The sequence below is a fragment of the Urocampus carinirostris genome, chromosome 7 (assembly GCF_059441175.1).
Source record: "Urocampus carinirostris isolate Australia breed hairy pipefish chromosome 7, RoL_Ucar_1.0, whole genome shotgun sequence".
In the NCBI taxonomy this organism is placed as follows: domain Eukaryota; kingdom Metazoa; phylum Chordata; class Actinopteri; order Syngnathiformes; family Syngnathidae; genus Urocampus; species Urocampus carinirostris.
The window spans coordinates 8354215-8368840 of NC_142355.1; the positions used below are offsets into that span (position 1 = coordinate 8354215).

The 14626-nt window shown below is 41.9% G+C and overlaps 1 long non-coding RNA gene across 2 annotated transcripts; it reads left to right on the forward strand.

The window, feature by feature from the left end:
- Nucleotides 1–229: 229 nt before the first annotated feature.
- On the forward strand, nucleotides 230–13451 carry LOC148362245 (uncharacterized). 2 transcript variants are annotated; one of them, XR_015850850.1, is made up of 4 exons: nucleotides 230–353; nucleotides 5519–5605; nucleotides 5763–6026; nucleotides 12757–13451. It is a non-coding gene; the product is annotated as an uncharacterized LOC148362245 (long non-coding RNA). The 2 variants fall into 2 exon arrangements; XR_015850851.1 differs by having other exon boundaries at nucleotides 5519–5584.
- Nucleotides 13452–14626: the final 1175 nt, after the last annotated feature.

Sequence of the window (14626 nt, forward strand, 5' to 3'; positions counted from 1 at the left end):
TTCGAATAACCTATATTTTATGTTGACAATATCTCTGTATTATTTGCCCTGATGTAGGTTTTATATAAGGGGATGGTGTCATAGTAGTCCGTAGTTTGTAATAGTCTTTGATCTGTGAGACTCTTTGTGATTAAGGGCTATACAAATAAACATGACTTGACTTTCCTATGAGAGTAAATTACACAGAAGAATAGAGTTAAAGCGGATAGCCTGAGAAATGTTGTGGCATTTTTGTTACAGCATCTGCAAGACTGAACACATGAAGAAACAAGACATCATGGTGACATCCTTCAGTTGTCTCTTGAAGGTCCAGGATGCTCAAGAGCAAGGAAATCTGCACACTAGCCAAAAATGTATGTCAAATGAAAACATTATTTATTTCTGAATATGATCATATTTAAACATCCATCCATCCATTATCTTCACCGCTTATCCTCAGTAGGGTCGCGGGTATGCTGGAGCCCATCCCAGCTATCTACGGGCAGTAGGCAGGGGACGCCCTGAATTGGTTGCCAGCCAATCGCAGAGCACACAGGGACAGACAATTCGCTCGCTCATTCAAACCTAGGGACAATTTGGACCGGCCAATTAACCTGACATGTTTTTGGAACGTGGAAGGAAACCGGAGTGCCCGGAGGAAACCCATGCAAGCATGGGGAGAACATGCAAACTCCACACAGGAGGTTTGATCTCATGACCTCAGAACTGTGCCGCACACGCGCTAACCACTTCCCCGCTGGCTGCCATATTCAAATAGTTGAGCTAAAAGTACCCAAAAACATAAGTTGACAAGTATGTTTATGTGTTGTTTCTGCCTGGATATACATCCATCCATTACTTATCTTCACCGCTTATCCTCAGTAGGGTCGCGGGGATGCTGGAGCCCATCCCAGCTATCTTCGGGCAGTAGGCAAGGGACACAGGGACAGACAACCATTCATAAGGACAATTTGGACCGTGCAATTAACCTGATATTTATGCTGTGCCCGGAGAAAACTCACGCGAGCATGAGGAGAACATGCAAATGCCGCCCAGGAAGGCGGCGGTAGCTGGAATTGAACCCTGGACCTCCGCACTGTGGGGCTGCGCGCTGACCACCCACAGTACCTGTAAAAAAGATGTTTTTTTTCTAGGACTCCTGGGAAATTACACAGATTTCCACTTCAAACCTCCAAGAGAGAAGCAGAAAGGTTTACTTGTGTGTGCATGTTTGTGCATGTGTGTGTGTGTGTGTGTGTGTGTGTGTGTGTGAATGAGTTGGCCTTTCAGGCGAGTACTTCAATCCCTTTTAAAGTAAAAATGTTATTCGATTCATGATAATTGTAAAAGTTAGGGAAATTACATCGAGATTTGAGTTTGATTAGGTAAGAAGTCAGTTCTGAGAAAGTTGCGCAAGGGAATAGTGTGTCATGGTTTTTGGAACTTGAAGGCACTTCATTATGCAAGAAAAAAGACAGGATGACATGGTACAATGTTTATCTGACCACCTATAATTTTTTAAATAATTTTCAATACACATTTTTTAAAGTATTTTAATACAACCATTCAGAATTTAATATGATTTTAATTCAATATTTTTTGGGCCAATCTCAAAGAGACATTGCGCATATCCTTACATTAAGTAAAAAAATATTGATTTCAATAATATGTCATGGTTGCCATGGCGCCCAATTGGTCCTGCCATGTGGCGCCAGGTTCTGTCACGGTTGCCACGGCGCCCGATTGGCCCCACCCATGGACACCAGCTGAAACGCGTTGACAGATTGCTCCCTGGCGACTTAAAGGCTGTCTGTGAGTCGCCTGGTGTCGGAGCGTTTGCGAAACTCCTGCTTAACTCTGTTGTGATATGCCAAGCCTGTGAATCCCCGTTTTTTGCCTGTGTTTTTGCTCCTGTTTTGCCAAGCCCTGTGAATCCCAGTTTTGCCTGTGTTTTTGCTCTTGTTTTGCCAAGCCCTGTGAATCCCCGTCTTGCCTGTGTTTTTGCTCCTGTTTTGCCAAGCCCTGTGAATCCCCGTTTTGCCTGTGTTTTTGCTCCTGTTTTGTTCTCGCCCCGACCTGTTTGATTTTGACCACTTCCTCGTTACTATCAATCCACTTCCGCGACCAACGTTCCCCGGATCAAGTGTGCTCTCATTCCTCTTGTCCCCAATAAACTGTGAGTAATGTTACGCGATTGGGTTCTCCTTCCTATTCCCTGTCCTGAGATTTTTGTTTATGGTGGAATTTAAAAAAACAGTATATAGTTTATTTAAAGTGTTTTGGATTACTCCAATACCAAATAGGCTAATAAAAGACAAAATAAACTAAATATGAATAAAATGATGACTCACAACACATGGTAAGCTTTCTCTCCTGGCTTTGATCTCTTTGATCTCCGGCAAAACTAACATAAAATGCGACAGAAACAAAATGAAATTAATCCAAACAGTTTGTCAACATCATTTTTGCCATTCCATGTATTCCGTTACTTCCGAAACCTGCACAAAATTTATTTTGTCTTTTATTAGCTTATTTGGTATTAAAGTAATTCAAAAGTAATTGAAAGTAATCCAGTTAAAGTAACCCTACCCAACCCTGTCTGTTACACATCCAGCCCGCCTGAGAACAGAAAGTCTGGATCCGGGGAGATGGACCCATGTGGGGGAACCCGGAACTGTAGGCAGGGGGTGCTCCAAAAAAGGATGGTATTTAATAACAAAAGAGGTACAAAGAGACAAACGAACAAGGGTTCACAAAACAATGAAATATCCAAACATAACCAAATAAAACCTGACACAGTCCAAACCAAAACCAAAGACTGAAACCACAAAAGAAAATGCAAAAAACTAAGAAAAAAAACTAACAAGCTGGCACTAAACCACTAACAAAATGTCCAAACAAGAAAACCAGAAACAAATGAAAACAAACCTGGCGTAGCAGTGTAATGAAAATGACCCGAACACATTTACTGTTCAAAATGCGGGAGAGGTATGTAGCTATTGGACACACCAGTTCCAAACATGCTCAGCGCCCCCTAACAACTGAGTTTGACATCACTGTGTGTCACTGACCAGGAACGGAGACAGGACCCAATAGCATCCGTTTACTCGTTTTTATTGGTAAGAGGGAGAGAAGGGCTTGCTTCCACGATCCGAGGATCGACGGACCGAGGGTAGCAGGAGATGCGGAAGCAGCACTTCTGTGTCAAGCGAGAAGTGTCAAAGACAGGCAGGAATTACAAGTCGTTATCCGGGACGGGAGAGCAAGGGTGGTGTCAAGTTCGGAAACAAGGTCCGCAACAGGATGCAGGCAGGTAGCGGGACAAAACAGGTCGGATAACGGGCAGGCAGAACGAGGCAGAGTCAGGTCCGGCAACGAGGATCAGGCAGAGAAAAACAGGGCAGGAACAGAGTCTGAACGTGAGAGCTTACCGAGCTGGGAGCAACTGTTAGTACAACGATCTGACAGGGCTTTCTTGGAAGCCGGGGGTTTAAAAGGAGTACTTCAGCCAATCAGCTCTCAGGGCTGTTGGCGCCAATTGAGCAGTCGCAGGTGCTCTGAATCGGCAATCGTGACAGTGTATTAGAACCCACAATGGCACTTCTGACTATAAAAAAATACAACTGAAGTGACATGTTTGCGACAAAATAAATGTAGAAGTTATAAATAAGGAAATTATACAGTGATGACGGTGACATATTTCAATAATACAACATGTGGGGCAGCACGGTGGAGCAGTGGTTAGCGTGTGTGCGGCACAGTTCTGAGGTCGTGAGATCAAACCCGTGTGTGGAGTTTGCATGTTCTCCCCGTGCTTTCATGGGTTTTCTCCGGGAACACCGGTTTCCTCCCACATTCCAAAAACATGCCTGTCAGGTTAATTGGTCGGTCCAAATTGTCCCTGGGAGTGAATGAGCGAATGAGTTGTCTGTCCCTGTGTGACTAGCTGGCAACCAGTTCAGGGTGTCCCCTGCCCACTGGATGGGCTCCAGGACCCCCGCGACCCTACCGAGGATAAGCGGTGCAGATAATAATTGGATGGATGGATATTTTATGTAATGTTGTGGATATTTTGGCGGGGCAGCACAGCAGCGCAGTAGTTAGCGCGTTTGTGGCACAGTTCTGCAATCATGGGATCAAACCTATCTGTGAGGAGTTTGCATGTTCTCCCTGTACTTGCGTGGATTTGCTCCAGGCACTCCGGTTTCCTCCCACATTCCAAAAACATGCTTATCAGGTCTAAATTGTCCCTGGGAGTGAATGAGCGAATGAGTTGTCTGTCCCTGTTTGCCCTGCGATTGGCTGGCAACCATTTCAGGGTGTCCCCTGCCCACAGCCCGAAGATAGCTGGGATGGGCTCCAGCACCCCCGCGACCCTACTGTGGATAAGCGGTGAAGATAATGGATGGATGGATGAACAACGTGTACGTTGCTTTGTTTCCTTAGGGACGACAGGTATCATAAAACATAGCACAGCTTTATCGATACCTAAAAGCGATCCCGTGCAAAAAAATGAAGCCTCTCCATGTCAACTTTGCTCAACCCGTCAAATATTTGCGCTCAATATTTAGGCTTGGGTTCCTTCCCCCTCTCATGCTCCTGCTCTCACCCTGATGTCATTAGTTGTGAATTCACAGCACCTACCAGGAGACTTGTTGAGCCCCTCGCTCGTCTCAATCGGCAGTGCAGATGGCTCAAGTGTTGCTCTCTCCTATATGAAATATTGACACTTTTATGGTGTTTTTGGGGTGCAATGATGAGGATGTTTTGAAGGACTTAAATATATGACATCCCATTATTTTACAGTTAGTTATTGGACTGATAACGGACTAATATGACGTCACATTTATCATCCAGATAGGAAAGATGTAACCTGCCGCCACACTGAAATTTTCAATCAGCTGACACTACTTGTTAAAAAGATTTAAAGCATTTATGTGTGATAGGTTGGTCGTTTTGGTTGTAAAATTTCTCAGAATTCACTGTGTGAATATAACTTGTTTTTATATTCCAAAATATAAAAACAATCTTTCACACACACACACACATGAAGTAACGTTTCAATAATCAGTCTAATTGCATCTCTTGTACGTTTATCAATCTTCTCATCTCATCTCATCAGCCGTACCGCTTATCCTCATTAGGGTCGCGGGGGGGGGGGCTGGAGCCCATCCCAGCCATCTCCGGGCAGTGGGCAGGGGACACCCTGAACTGGTTGCCAGCCAATCGCAGAGCACACAGGGACAGACAACTCATTCGCTCATTCACACCTAGGGACAATTTGGACCGGCCAATTCACCTGAAATGCATGTTTTTGGAACGTGGGAGGAAACCGGAGTGCCCGGAGGAAACCCACGCAAGCACGGGGAGAACATACAAACTCCGCACAGGATGTCTGGAGCTGTTTTTGACCCCACGACAGGTTCCCATGACATGAACTGTGGCGCACAAGCGCTAACCACTGCGCCGCCGTGCTGCCGTTTATCAATCTTGTATTCTTTTATTGTGAAATGCTCATGTGTACTGTTTCTCCCTGAAGTATAATAAATGACGGCCACGTTGTGGGCGGGGTCTCTTTCCCTCCTTCTTCAACATCATGGAGGACGTGAGTGAAATCTGCTCTTGGGTATGATTAGATTTTAACAATATATATGTATTTTATTTGTGTAAATATGACCACGAAATTGTCTTAATAATGATTGACTTTAACAATGTGTAACGATTTTTTTATGTAGTGGTGGCATTATTTTGTCTCGTCTCTATCACTTTGTCATGCGCGCAAGGTATGAGAGAGCTTGAGATCAGTCGCGTTGGCTCAACATGCTGGGACACTAACCTAGCATACTGCATTACGGTGTGGTATGCTGGGTGCACAGCAGCAGACAGGAAAACGCTACAGAGGCTCATCAAAACAGCCCAGAAAATCGTCGGTCGCTCTCTGCCCAATCTGGAGGACATTGCCTGCTCTCGCTACCTCAGCAGAGCAGAAAACATCATCGAGGACTTTTCTCACCCCGGGACAAAGATCCGATCAAAGCCATCCAAAGGTGATTTACAATGCTGGAACCATTCCCAGAGGCTTGATACTTACCGATGAGCAGCGCCAAACCCTTTTAAAAAAGATAAAACCAAAGAAACATATTTTTACATTTTGGCACTCAGGGACAATGCTTCTAAAAACAGTTTTATATATTAAGGCATTGAATGAGTTGTTTTGTCGTTATGTGTTCCCAGGGTTGGGTAGGGTTACCTTAACTTGATACTTTCAATGACTTTTGGATTACTCCAATACCAAATATGCTAATAAAAGACAAAAGAAACTAAATATGAATAAAATGACTAAATTTTTGTGCAGGCTTGGGTTGTAACGGAATACATGGAACGGCAAAAATGATGTTGGCAAGCTGTTTATTTTCATTTTGTTTCTGTCGCATTTTATGTTAGTTTTGCTGGAGATCAAAGCCAGGAGAGAAAGCTTACCACATTTTGTGAGTCATCATTTTATTCATATTTAGTTTATTTTGTCTTTTATTATCATATTTGGTATTGGAGTAATCCAAAAGTAATTGAAAGTAATCCAGTCAAAGTAACCCTACCCAACCCTGGATATAGCAAATGGGGGCTTCTTCGATGTGTGGACAAAGATCCGATCAAAGCCATCCAAAGGTGATTTACAATGCTGGAACCATTCCCAGAGGCTTGATACTTACCGATGAGCAGCGCCAAACCCTTTTAAAAAAGATAAAACCAAAGAAACATATTTTTACATTTTGGCACTCAAGGACAATGCTTCTAAAAACGGTTTTATTTATTAAGGCAGTTGTTTTGTCGTAATGTGTTCCTACCTGCACCACATTGTAACAAATCAAAGAAGAGCACCGAGCCCATCTGAAAAAGGAATTATGGAGGAAAGACTACAAAGCTGCTATCTACAGATAACAAGATTGTGGCTCATGGGTCATCAAGGGACTTGTCGGCTTCATATATATGAAGGAGGTGGATGCTTGGGGAGGGTGAAAATGAAATCCACCCTGGTGTATCTTCTGTGACCTTTATTTCAGTCACTATCTTCAGCCCTAGTCATTAACTGCTCTTTCCACAAATTTCAAGCCAGCGCTTGCCTCGCCGTGTGTTGCTCTACGCTTCGACTTCCTTTACGAGGGGAGGCATGAAGGAAAATCATATATAACACCTCCATTTCCTCACCTTTCATCTGTTGGTCACCAATCAATAACAAAGCAGACCAAGGAAAATCTGCAAACGTTATTAAACAGGTTCTTATCTTAAACCAATCTTCAGAACTACAATCCCCTTGCATTCTCACGGAGGCCAGAGAAGTAAATATGTTAGAAAAAGTGTGCTGTAGCTCCAGGGTTGGGTAGGGTTACTTTAACTGGATTACTTTCAATTACTTTTGGATTACCCCAATACCAAATATGCTAATAAAAGACAAAATAAACTAAATATTAGTAAAATGATGACTCACAACACGTGGTAAGCTTTCTCTCCTGGCTTTGATCTCTTTGATCTCCGGCAAAACTAACATAAAATGCGACAGAAACAAAATGAAAATAAATCCAAACAGCTTGCCAACATCATTTTTGCCGTTCCATGTATTCCGTTACTCCCCAAGCCTGCACAAAATTTAGTCATTTTATTCATATTTAGTTTCTTTTGTCTTTTATCAGAATATTTGGTATTGGAGTAATCCAAAAGTAAATGAAAGTAATCCAGTTAAAGTAACCCTACCCAACCCTGTTTAGCTCAGTGTTTCTCAACTGGAGGGTCGGCAGCGTTCCCTCTAAGCTGCGCACGTGCGCAGTTGCGCACTGCTCGCACATTCTCAGCGCACAAGAAAATCGAGCCAGCGCACAATATTGAGGGCTCAAAATTACTAATTAAGAAGCGACTTAAGTCAAAGTTACAGTGCATGAAGGTAAAAATACACGGGTTCCCCTGACGTTGTGTCCTAAATGCGGTATTTCGAAGTCGGACGAAATTGAGTAAAGTTAGTAGAGTATGTCGAGAACCGGCTTCCTCGGCTCGGCTCACTAAAAAGGAACCGGCTCTTTCGGGTCCTAAACGGCTCTTCAGGTTGTTTTTGCTTCTTTAATCCCAACATGACCAAATAGTAAGTAGAATTATGCACAAAATGACTTAAGGGAAGGGGGGAATCGAACAAAAAAGAAAAAAATACCAAAATGAAAAAGTAGTGAAAGCTGAGAAAAAAAGAAACAAAAGGAAAAGAAAAAAAGAAGGAAAAATGTAGGAAAAAGCCAGAAAAAAAGAAAACAAAGAAATGTAGGAAAAAAGTAAATAGAGAACAAAAAGAAAAAAGTAACAGCTCGGAAAAATAAACACAATGAGATTTTTTTTAAAGGAATTAAAAAAAAAAAAAGAACAAAAACACAGAAAAAAGAATAAAAAGTTTGTGTTGCATTCAAATAATTTCCAATTATATCAAGTGAATCTTATTGTCAACATTGTACTTCCACTAAAAAATGTCGCGGGTAGTGCGCGATTGCGCACGCGCGCAGCTTAGAGGGAACATTGCTTAAGAGATAAAATATTCAATTTCAAATATATTGAAAATATGTTCAAATGACACACCCCACCTTTTAGCAAAATAAAATTGATATGGGTTTCCTCATTGTTCTCTGGTTGATGAATGGTAGTAAGCAAATACAGTTACAGTGGGTGTTGCGAGTGAGGACATCCAGTAGATATACCGTAAATTCCGGACCATAGAGCGCACCTGATTATAAGCCGCACCCACCACATTTCGGGAGGAAAACCGAATTTGTACATACACAAGCCGCACCTGTACATTAGCCGCATGCGCCCACGTAGAAAATACGCTATACAATCACGAAATTAATCTATACCCAATACAGTCCAAAAAACACAGCCGGCAAAATGAGCGGAAAATGTTACCGGTACTTAAAATTTAATGCAGACCTGCAGAGTCCGGGTGCCCGTTGAAAATAATCCAAGGAAAAAAGTGTATATTTCCAAAGGTAAGGGTGGGAAAAATATACATCCACTATTGTCGTCCGCGTCCACAAACACGTCTCACTTTTACTCCACTTCCCGTCAGCCCGCGTTTGCCCCGCCCCTTCTTTCTCATTTGCTTTTTCAAAACATATCAGAATAAGTTTCTAAAATAAATACATTACAAAATATACAGTTGCAAATACATATTATACATGGTTACACATATTTACAAAGAAAGACGGTACACCGAGAGCGTTTTCAAAGCTTTAATAATAATATTATAACTTTCATCCCAAACCGTGCCTGTGAAGGGTAGCAAAACGCTACCAGAAACACGCTCGCAACACAGTAACCAGCTCTGTTAAAAAAACATATCGTACTTGTAGTAAGCATGGTAAACCGTCCTCATCTTCCTCCTTATAGCTGACGTCATCAAAGTCGTCTTCCTTCAGTATGGGAAAGAGACTTTGTCATATAGACGTCGTCCCACGCTCTCCCTTTTTCTTTTTCACGCCAACATCACGCTCGCAAAGTAAAGTTCTCGTGCGGCAGCTCTGTTTCTTTCTATATCGGACTGCTCGATCGCGTTTAGCTTGAAGGTTGCGTCATGTGTCTTTCTTTTTGCAATTTGCTGAATTTGTCTTTTTACTGAGCCGAGCCGAAGAAGCCGGTTCTCGAAAAACAACACAAACTTGCCATCGGACTTGGGATATATATTGGAAAGCGCCTGAGTTCCCACAGCACCTTCTGAGAAGTCTTGCATTGGACAAGAAAGAGAAATCAGCACGCCTTAAAATGTTTGAATGTAAAAAAAAAATAATCAAGTTTATTGTAAGCAATATGACTGTGACACTGGCCTGCTTTGGACTCATCAGACCGTCAGTTTTCTGCTGCTTCCTCAAAGATCTTCACTTTGAATCACTTGATCAATTGATTTTTGCTTTATTATTGTATTGTTCTCAGCTCAGGGATGCTGCTGGAAATGTGAATTTCCCTTCGGGGATGAATAAAGTATCTATCTATCTATCTATCAGTCAGTAATTTGTACGCTACTGTGTTTTATTTTGTCGTTTGTATCCAGGGGATCATTTGCGTACTGTGATCGCTTCACTATTGATGATGCTGTGATATTTGTAATTAAATCTTAAATTCACAAAAAAAACAAAATTTTTTTTTATTTGTGCACAAGCTAAAAAGTTGCAGTCTAAATCTTACCTTTTGTACTCGAGCGCCGCTGGCGGCGGTTAGAAAAATGACATAAATTGGCCGCATCACTGAATAAGCCGCAGGGTTGAAAGTTTTGGAAAAAAGTAGCGGCTTATAATCCGGAATTTACGGTATTTAAATCTGCTATCAATTGTTTGAGGCCATGTAGCTGATTTCTTTCTTGTGCTTCTCTGAGCCTTGTCTCACGGGCCAAGTGAAGCTTTAGGTTCCAGGTCCCGAATACAAAACTTTGCCATGTTCGGTCCTGCAGATGTTGTCGGAGATGGGACTCGAACGAAAACTCACTCAAGGTTGTCCAACAAAACTGTATAATTCGAAAGATTTGAAGGTTACCGCGGCGTAATGACGGAGCCTTGGTGCGCTTGGAGAAGAGGATGAAGTAGAGACGTTTAGGATTGTGGCCTTTTCTGGATTACGTTTCTTGTGCTGTTGCCAAGACGACAGCAATTAGAAAATACAAGGTTACCAGGCAACCGTAGCAACCCACCAAGGTGAAAGCGAAAGCCTCGTCTTTTACCTGGTTCTCGAGAGTAAGGCTCCGACAATAGATTTGAAATGGTCCACTTCCCTTTGATGCATTTTATTGAGTATACTCTTTCGTTTGCAATTGATAACGCCGGCCTTAATGGGTTTGGACATGGTCAGCTATTATTGAGAACAGGTAAGCCTAACGCTGGATTGGGGAGAAATTTCCCAAACAAAAGACGCAGACGATAAATTTTCATCCGGCGATCTTTCAAACAAAACCCCAGAAGATGTGTCCTTCTGGATAGCGGCCTGCTGCGTACGCTTCCTATAATTAGATTATTATCACAGCTTGATGTCAAACAGAAGTTTACACAAACAAGTGTAATTACAATGACATAACTTGGCGCCTCTAATCGCAGGAAATACCGCCTCGCCTTTCACAACTTCATCGAACGGAGATGGTCGGGCCCTTATTTACCAGACCGCAGAGATAGCAACATTCTGATTTATTTGCTTCTTTGTTTTACACTCATTGTAGCGAACAGTGATTGCATATAGCGCCTTTTTGCTTGCAGAAAGTGGAATTTTGCTGTCCCCATATATACTGGTATATACTGGTAACCAATGCTCCCTTTAAGCGGCGTGTGTGTGCAATTGCGCACTACCCAGAGCTTTTCCCCGCACAAGAAAATCTAGCCAGTGCACAAAAATCAGGGCTCGAAATTGCTAATTAAGAAACGAATTGAGTCAAAGTTACAGTGCATGAAGGTAAAAATACACGGGTTCCCCTGACGTTGTGTTCTAAATGCGGTATTTTGAAGTCAAGGTCGAAGTAGAACGAAGTTGAGTAAAGTCAGTAGAGTTTTTCGAGAACCGGCTTCTTCGGCTCGGCTAACTAAAAAAAGAACAGGCTCTTTCGGGTCCCAAACGGCTCTTCGGGTTGTTTTTGCTTCTTTCATCCCTGTATGACCAAATATTATGTAAATTTATGCACAAAATGACTTAAAGGGGGGAATAGAACAAAAAAGAAAAAAATACCAAAATTAAAAAGTAATGAAAAGCTGAGAAAAAAAAAACAAAAGGAAGAGAATAAAGAAGGAAAAATTTAGAAAAAAGCCAGAAAAAAAGAAAAGAAAGAAACAAAGGAAAAAAGTAAATAGAGAACAAAAAGAAAAAAGTAACCGCTAGGGAAAAATGAACACAATGAGATTTTTTTTAAAGGAATTTAAAAGAAAGTAGAAAAAAACACAGTGGGCAGCACGGCGGCGCAGTGGTTAGCGCTTGTGCGGCACAGTTCTGAGGTCGTGGGAACCTCCTGCGTGGGTTCAAATCCAGCTACCGGCCCTACTGTGCGGAGTTTGTATGTTCTCCCTGTGCTTGCGTGGGTTTCCTCCGGGCACTCCGGTTTCCTCCCACGTTCCAAAAACATGCATGTCAGGTGAATTTGCCGGTCCAAATTGTCCCTAGGTGTGAATGAGCGAATGAGTTGTCTGTCCCTGTGTGCCCTGCGATTGGCTGGCAACCAGTTCAGGGTGTCCCCTGCCCACTGCCCGGAGATGGCTAGGATGGGCTCCAGCCCCCCCGCGACCCTAATGAGGATAAGCGGTACGGCTGATGAGATGAGATAGTCATTGCCAATGGCGTTGAATATTAGATAGATAGATATTTTATTCATCCCCGAAGGGAAATTCACATTTTCAGCAGCATCCCTGAGCTGAGAACAATACAATAATAAAGCAAAAAGAATACAATATACAAATACCCAATGTGACATGCTAATACCCACTATAGCGTGTTATATAGAGTATCTAGTTAGTGCTACACAGAATACATATTGCAATAAAATTCGGTAATATGCAATGTAGGGGGTGTGATTTAATGTGTGCCTTTACTCTGCCGAGTGGAGTTAAAGAGCCTCATGGCATGAGGAAGAAAAGATCTCTTCAGTCTTTCCGTGGTACAAGACAGTGACAGCAGTCTGTCGCTGAAGCTGCTCTTCTGTCTGGAGATAATGCTGTGTAGTGGATGTGTTGAATTGTCCATGATTGACCGCAGCTAAGAACTGTTTTTGTTGTCTACTGTTTACAGGCCATACCTACTGCTTACTACAGTCATGTGATTAGGTCACGTATACGCAGATGCTCAATAAAGCCCCAAAACGCCATTGGCCAGATTACAAAAAATTTGGCGCACAAACCTCACAGGTTGGTGATGAGGTGTAACCAGAGGCTGGACAAGAGGAACACTTAATCCCCCGACACCTGCTCTTCACATCGCCGTGACCCCTTGCCAGGTGCATGCACATGCTGATTTTCTTTTTGGGTATTTTCAATCTTGTGTATATGTCTGAGCACGTCGGCTGAGGTCACCGATGCAGTTGTGTCTGACGATTTGCATATTTATTGTGAGTGCTTAGTAATGTGTAATATTCAGTGATGTGTGACAACTATATAATTGAAGTTCATACCAAATTCCCAGAATTGGACTTGTTTTGACCAGTAGTGTGTGAAAAAGTTTTTTTACGGAACCCCTGCAGGGACATTGGAGAATGAATGAAAACATTTCTGCTTTTAAATTCTTACCACATAGGCTGAAAATGTTGCTCATTTTAAGTATATTTTTCAATTGTTTTTCTATCAAATTGAGAAAAATGATTACCGTAAATTCCGGACTATAAGCCGCTACTTTTTTCACTAACTTTCAACCCTGCGGCTTATTCAGTGATGCAGCCAATTTATGTAATTTTTCTAACAGCCGCTAGCGGCGCTCGAGTGTTGCTACCATTAACTGCCCTGTCAAAGCTATATTATTATTATTAAAGCTTTGAAAACTCTCTCGGTGTACCGTCTTTCTTTGTAAATATGTGTAACCCATGTATAATATGTATTTGCAACTGTATATTTTTGTAATGTATTTATTTGTATTTATTTTAGACACTTATTCTGATACGGGTGAACGAAAAATGAGGGGCGGAACAAACGCGGGGTGCGGAGTTTAAGTGGGGGCCGCTGAAGGTGAGGGACAGACAAGGAAAGAAGAGGGGGTAAAAAGTTGGTTAAAGAAAAAGGAGTTGCGTGAGTAAATATGTTCATCCGATATATTTTTCCCACCCTTACCTTTGGAAATATACTTTTTTCCTTGGATTACTTTCAAAGGGACCTGGACTCTGCATCAACCCTAAAGGACCTGTATCATTTTCCGTTCTTTTTGCCGGCTGTGATTTTTAGACTGGACTTTAACGAAGGACATTTAGTTTCAATCGCGGGACCTGAAGTCGGGTTTGGGTTAATTTTGTGTTTGTGTTACATGTTTAAATGTGGGTGCATGCGGCTTATATACAGGTGCGGCTTGTGTATGTACAAAATCGGTTTTCCTCTTAAAATATGGTGGGTGCGGCTTATAATCAGATGCGCTCTATAGTCCTGAATTTACGGTAGTTTATGTCCCCCCGATTCTCTTACAATGGTATATATCAGGGAATGTAAACCTTTTTGACCCAAAGAGCCATAGTAGCAAAATATTTAGATTTTTTTGTTTTGTTTTTGAGAGAGCCATACAATATATGTTAAAGGGACAGTATGTTATATTTAGTTCCTCCCACTGGTACAAAACAAATTTCATTCAGTTAAAAAAAACAAACAAACAAAAAAAAAAAAACAAAAAAAAAAAACAACCAAAAAAAAAAACAACCAAAAAAAAAAAAAACCTTGATTTGAATACCAAGCAAAAACACATGAACTAGAATACCAATGTTAATTTTCATAAAAAAGTCATAGGTCGAGAGATTCTTATTTATTTTACATTGTGGAATCCCCGTCTAGAAGTCTTCAAACTGAGGTGCACCCTGTTTGCCATTGTTAGTCGTTTAGGTCGACATTGGATCATTCAGAAGTCCTCATGGAACTACTATTGGAGTCAATTGGCTGAGCTGAGAGAACAGGGGGGGCAATAGTTTTTT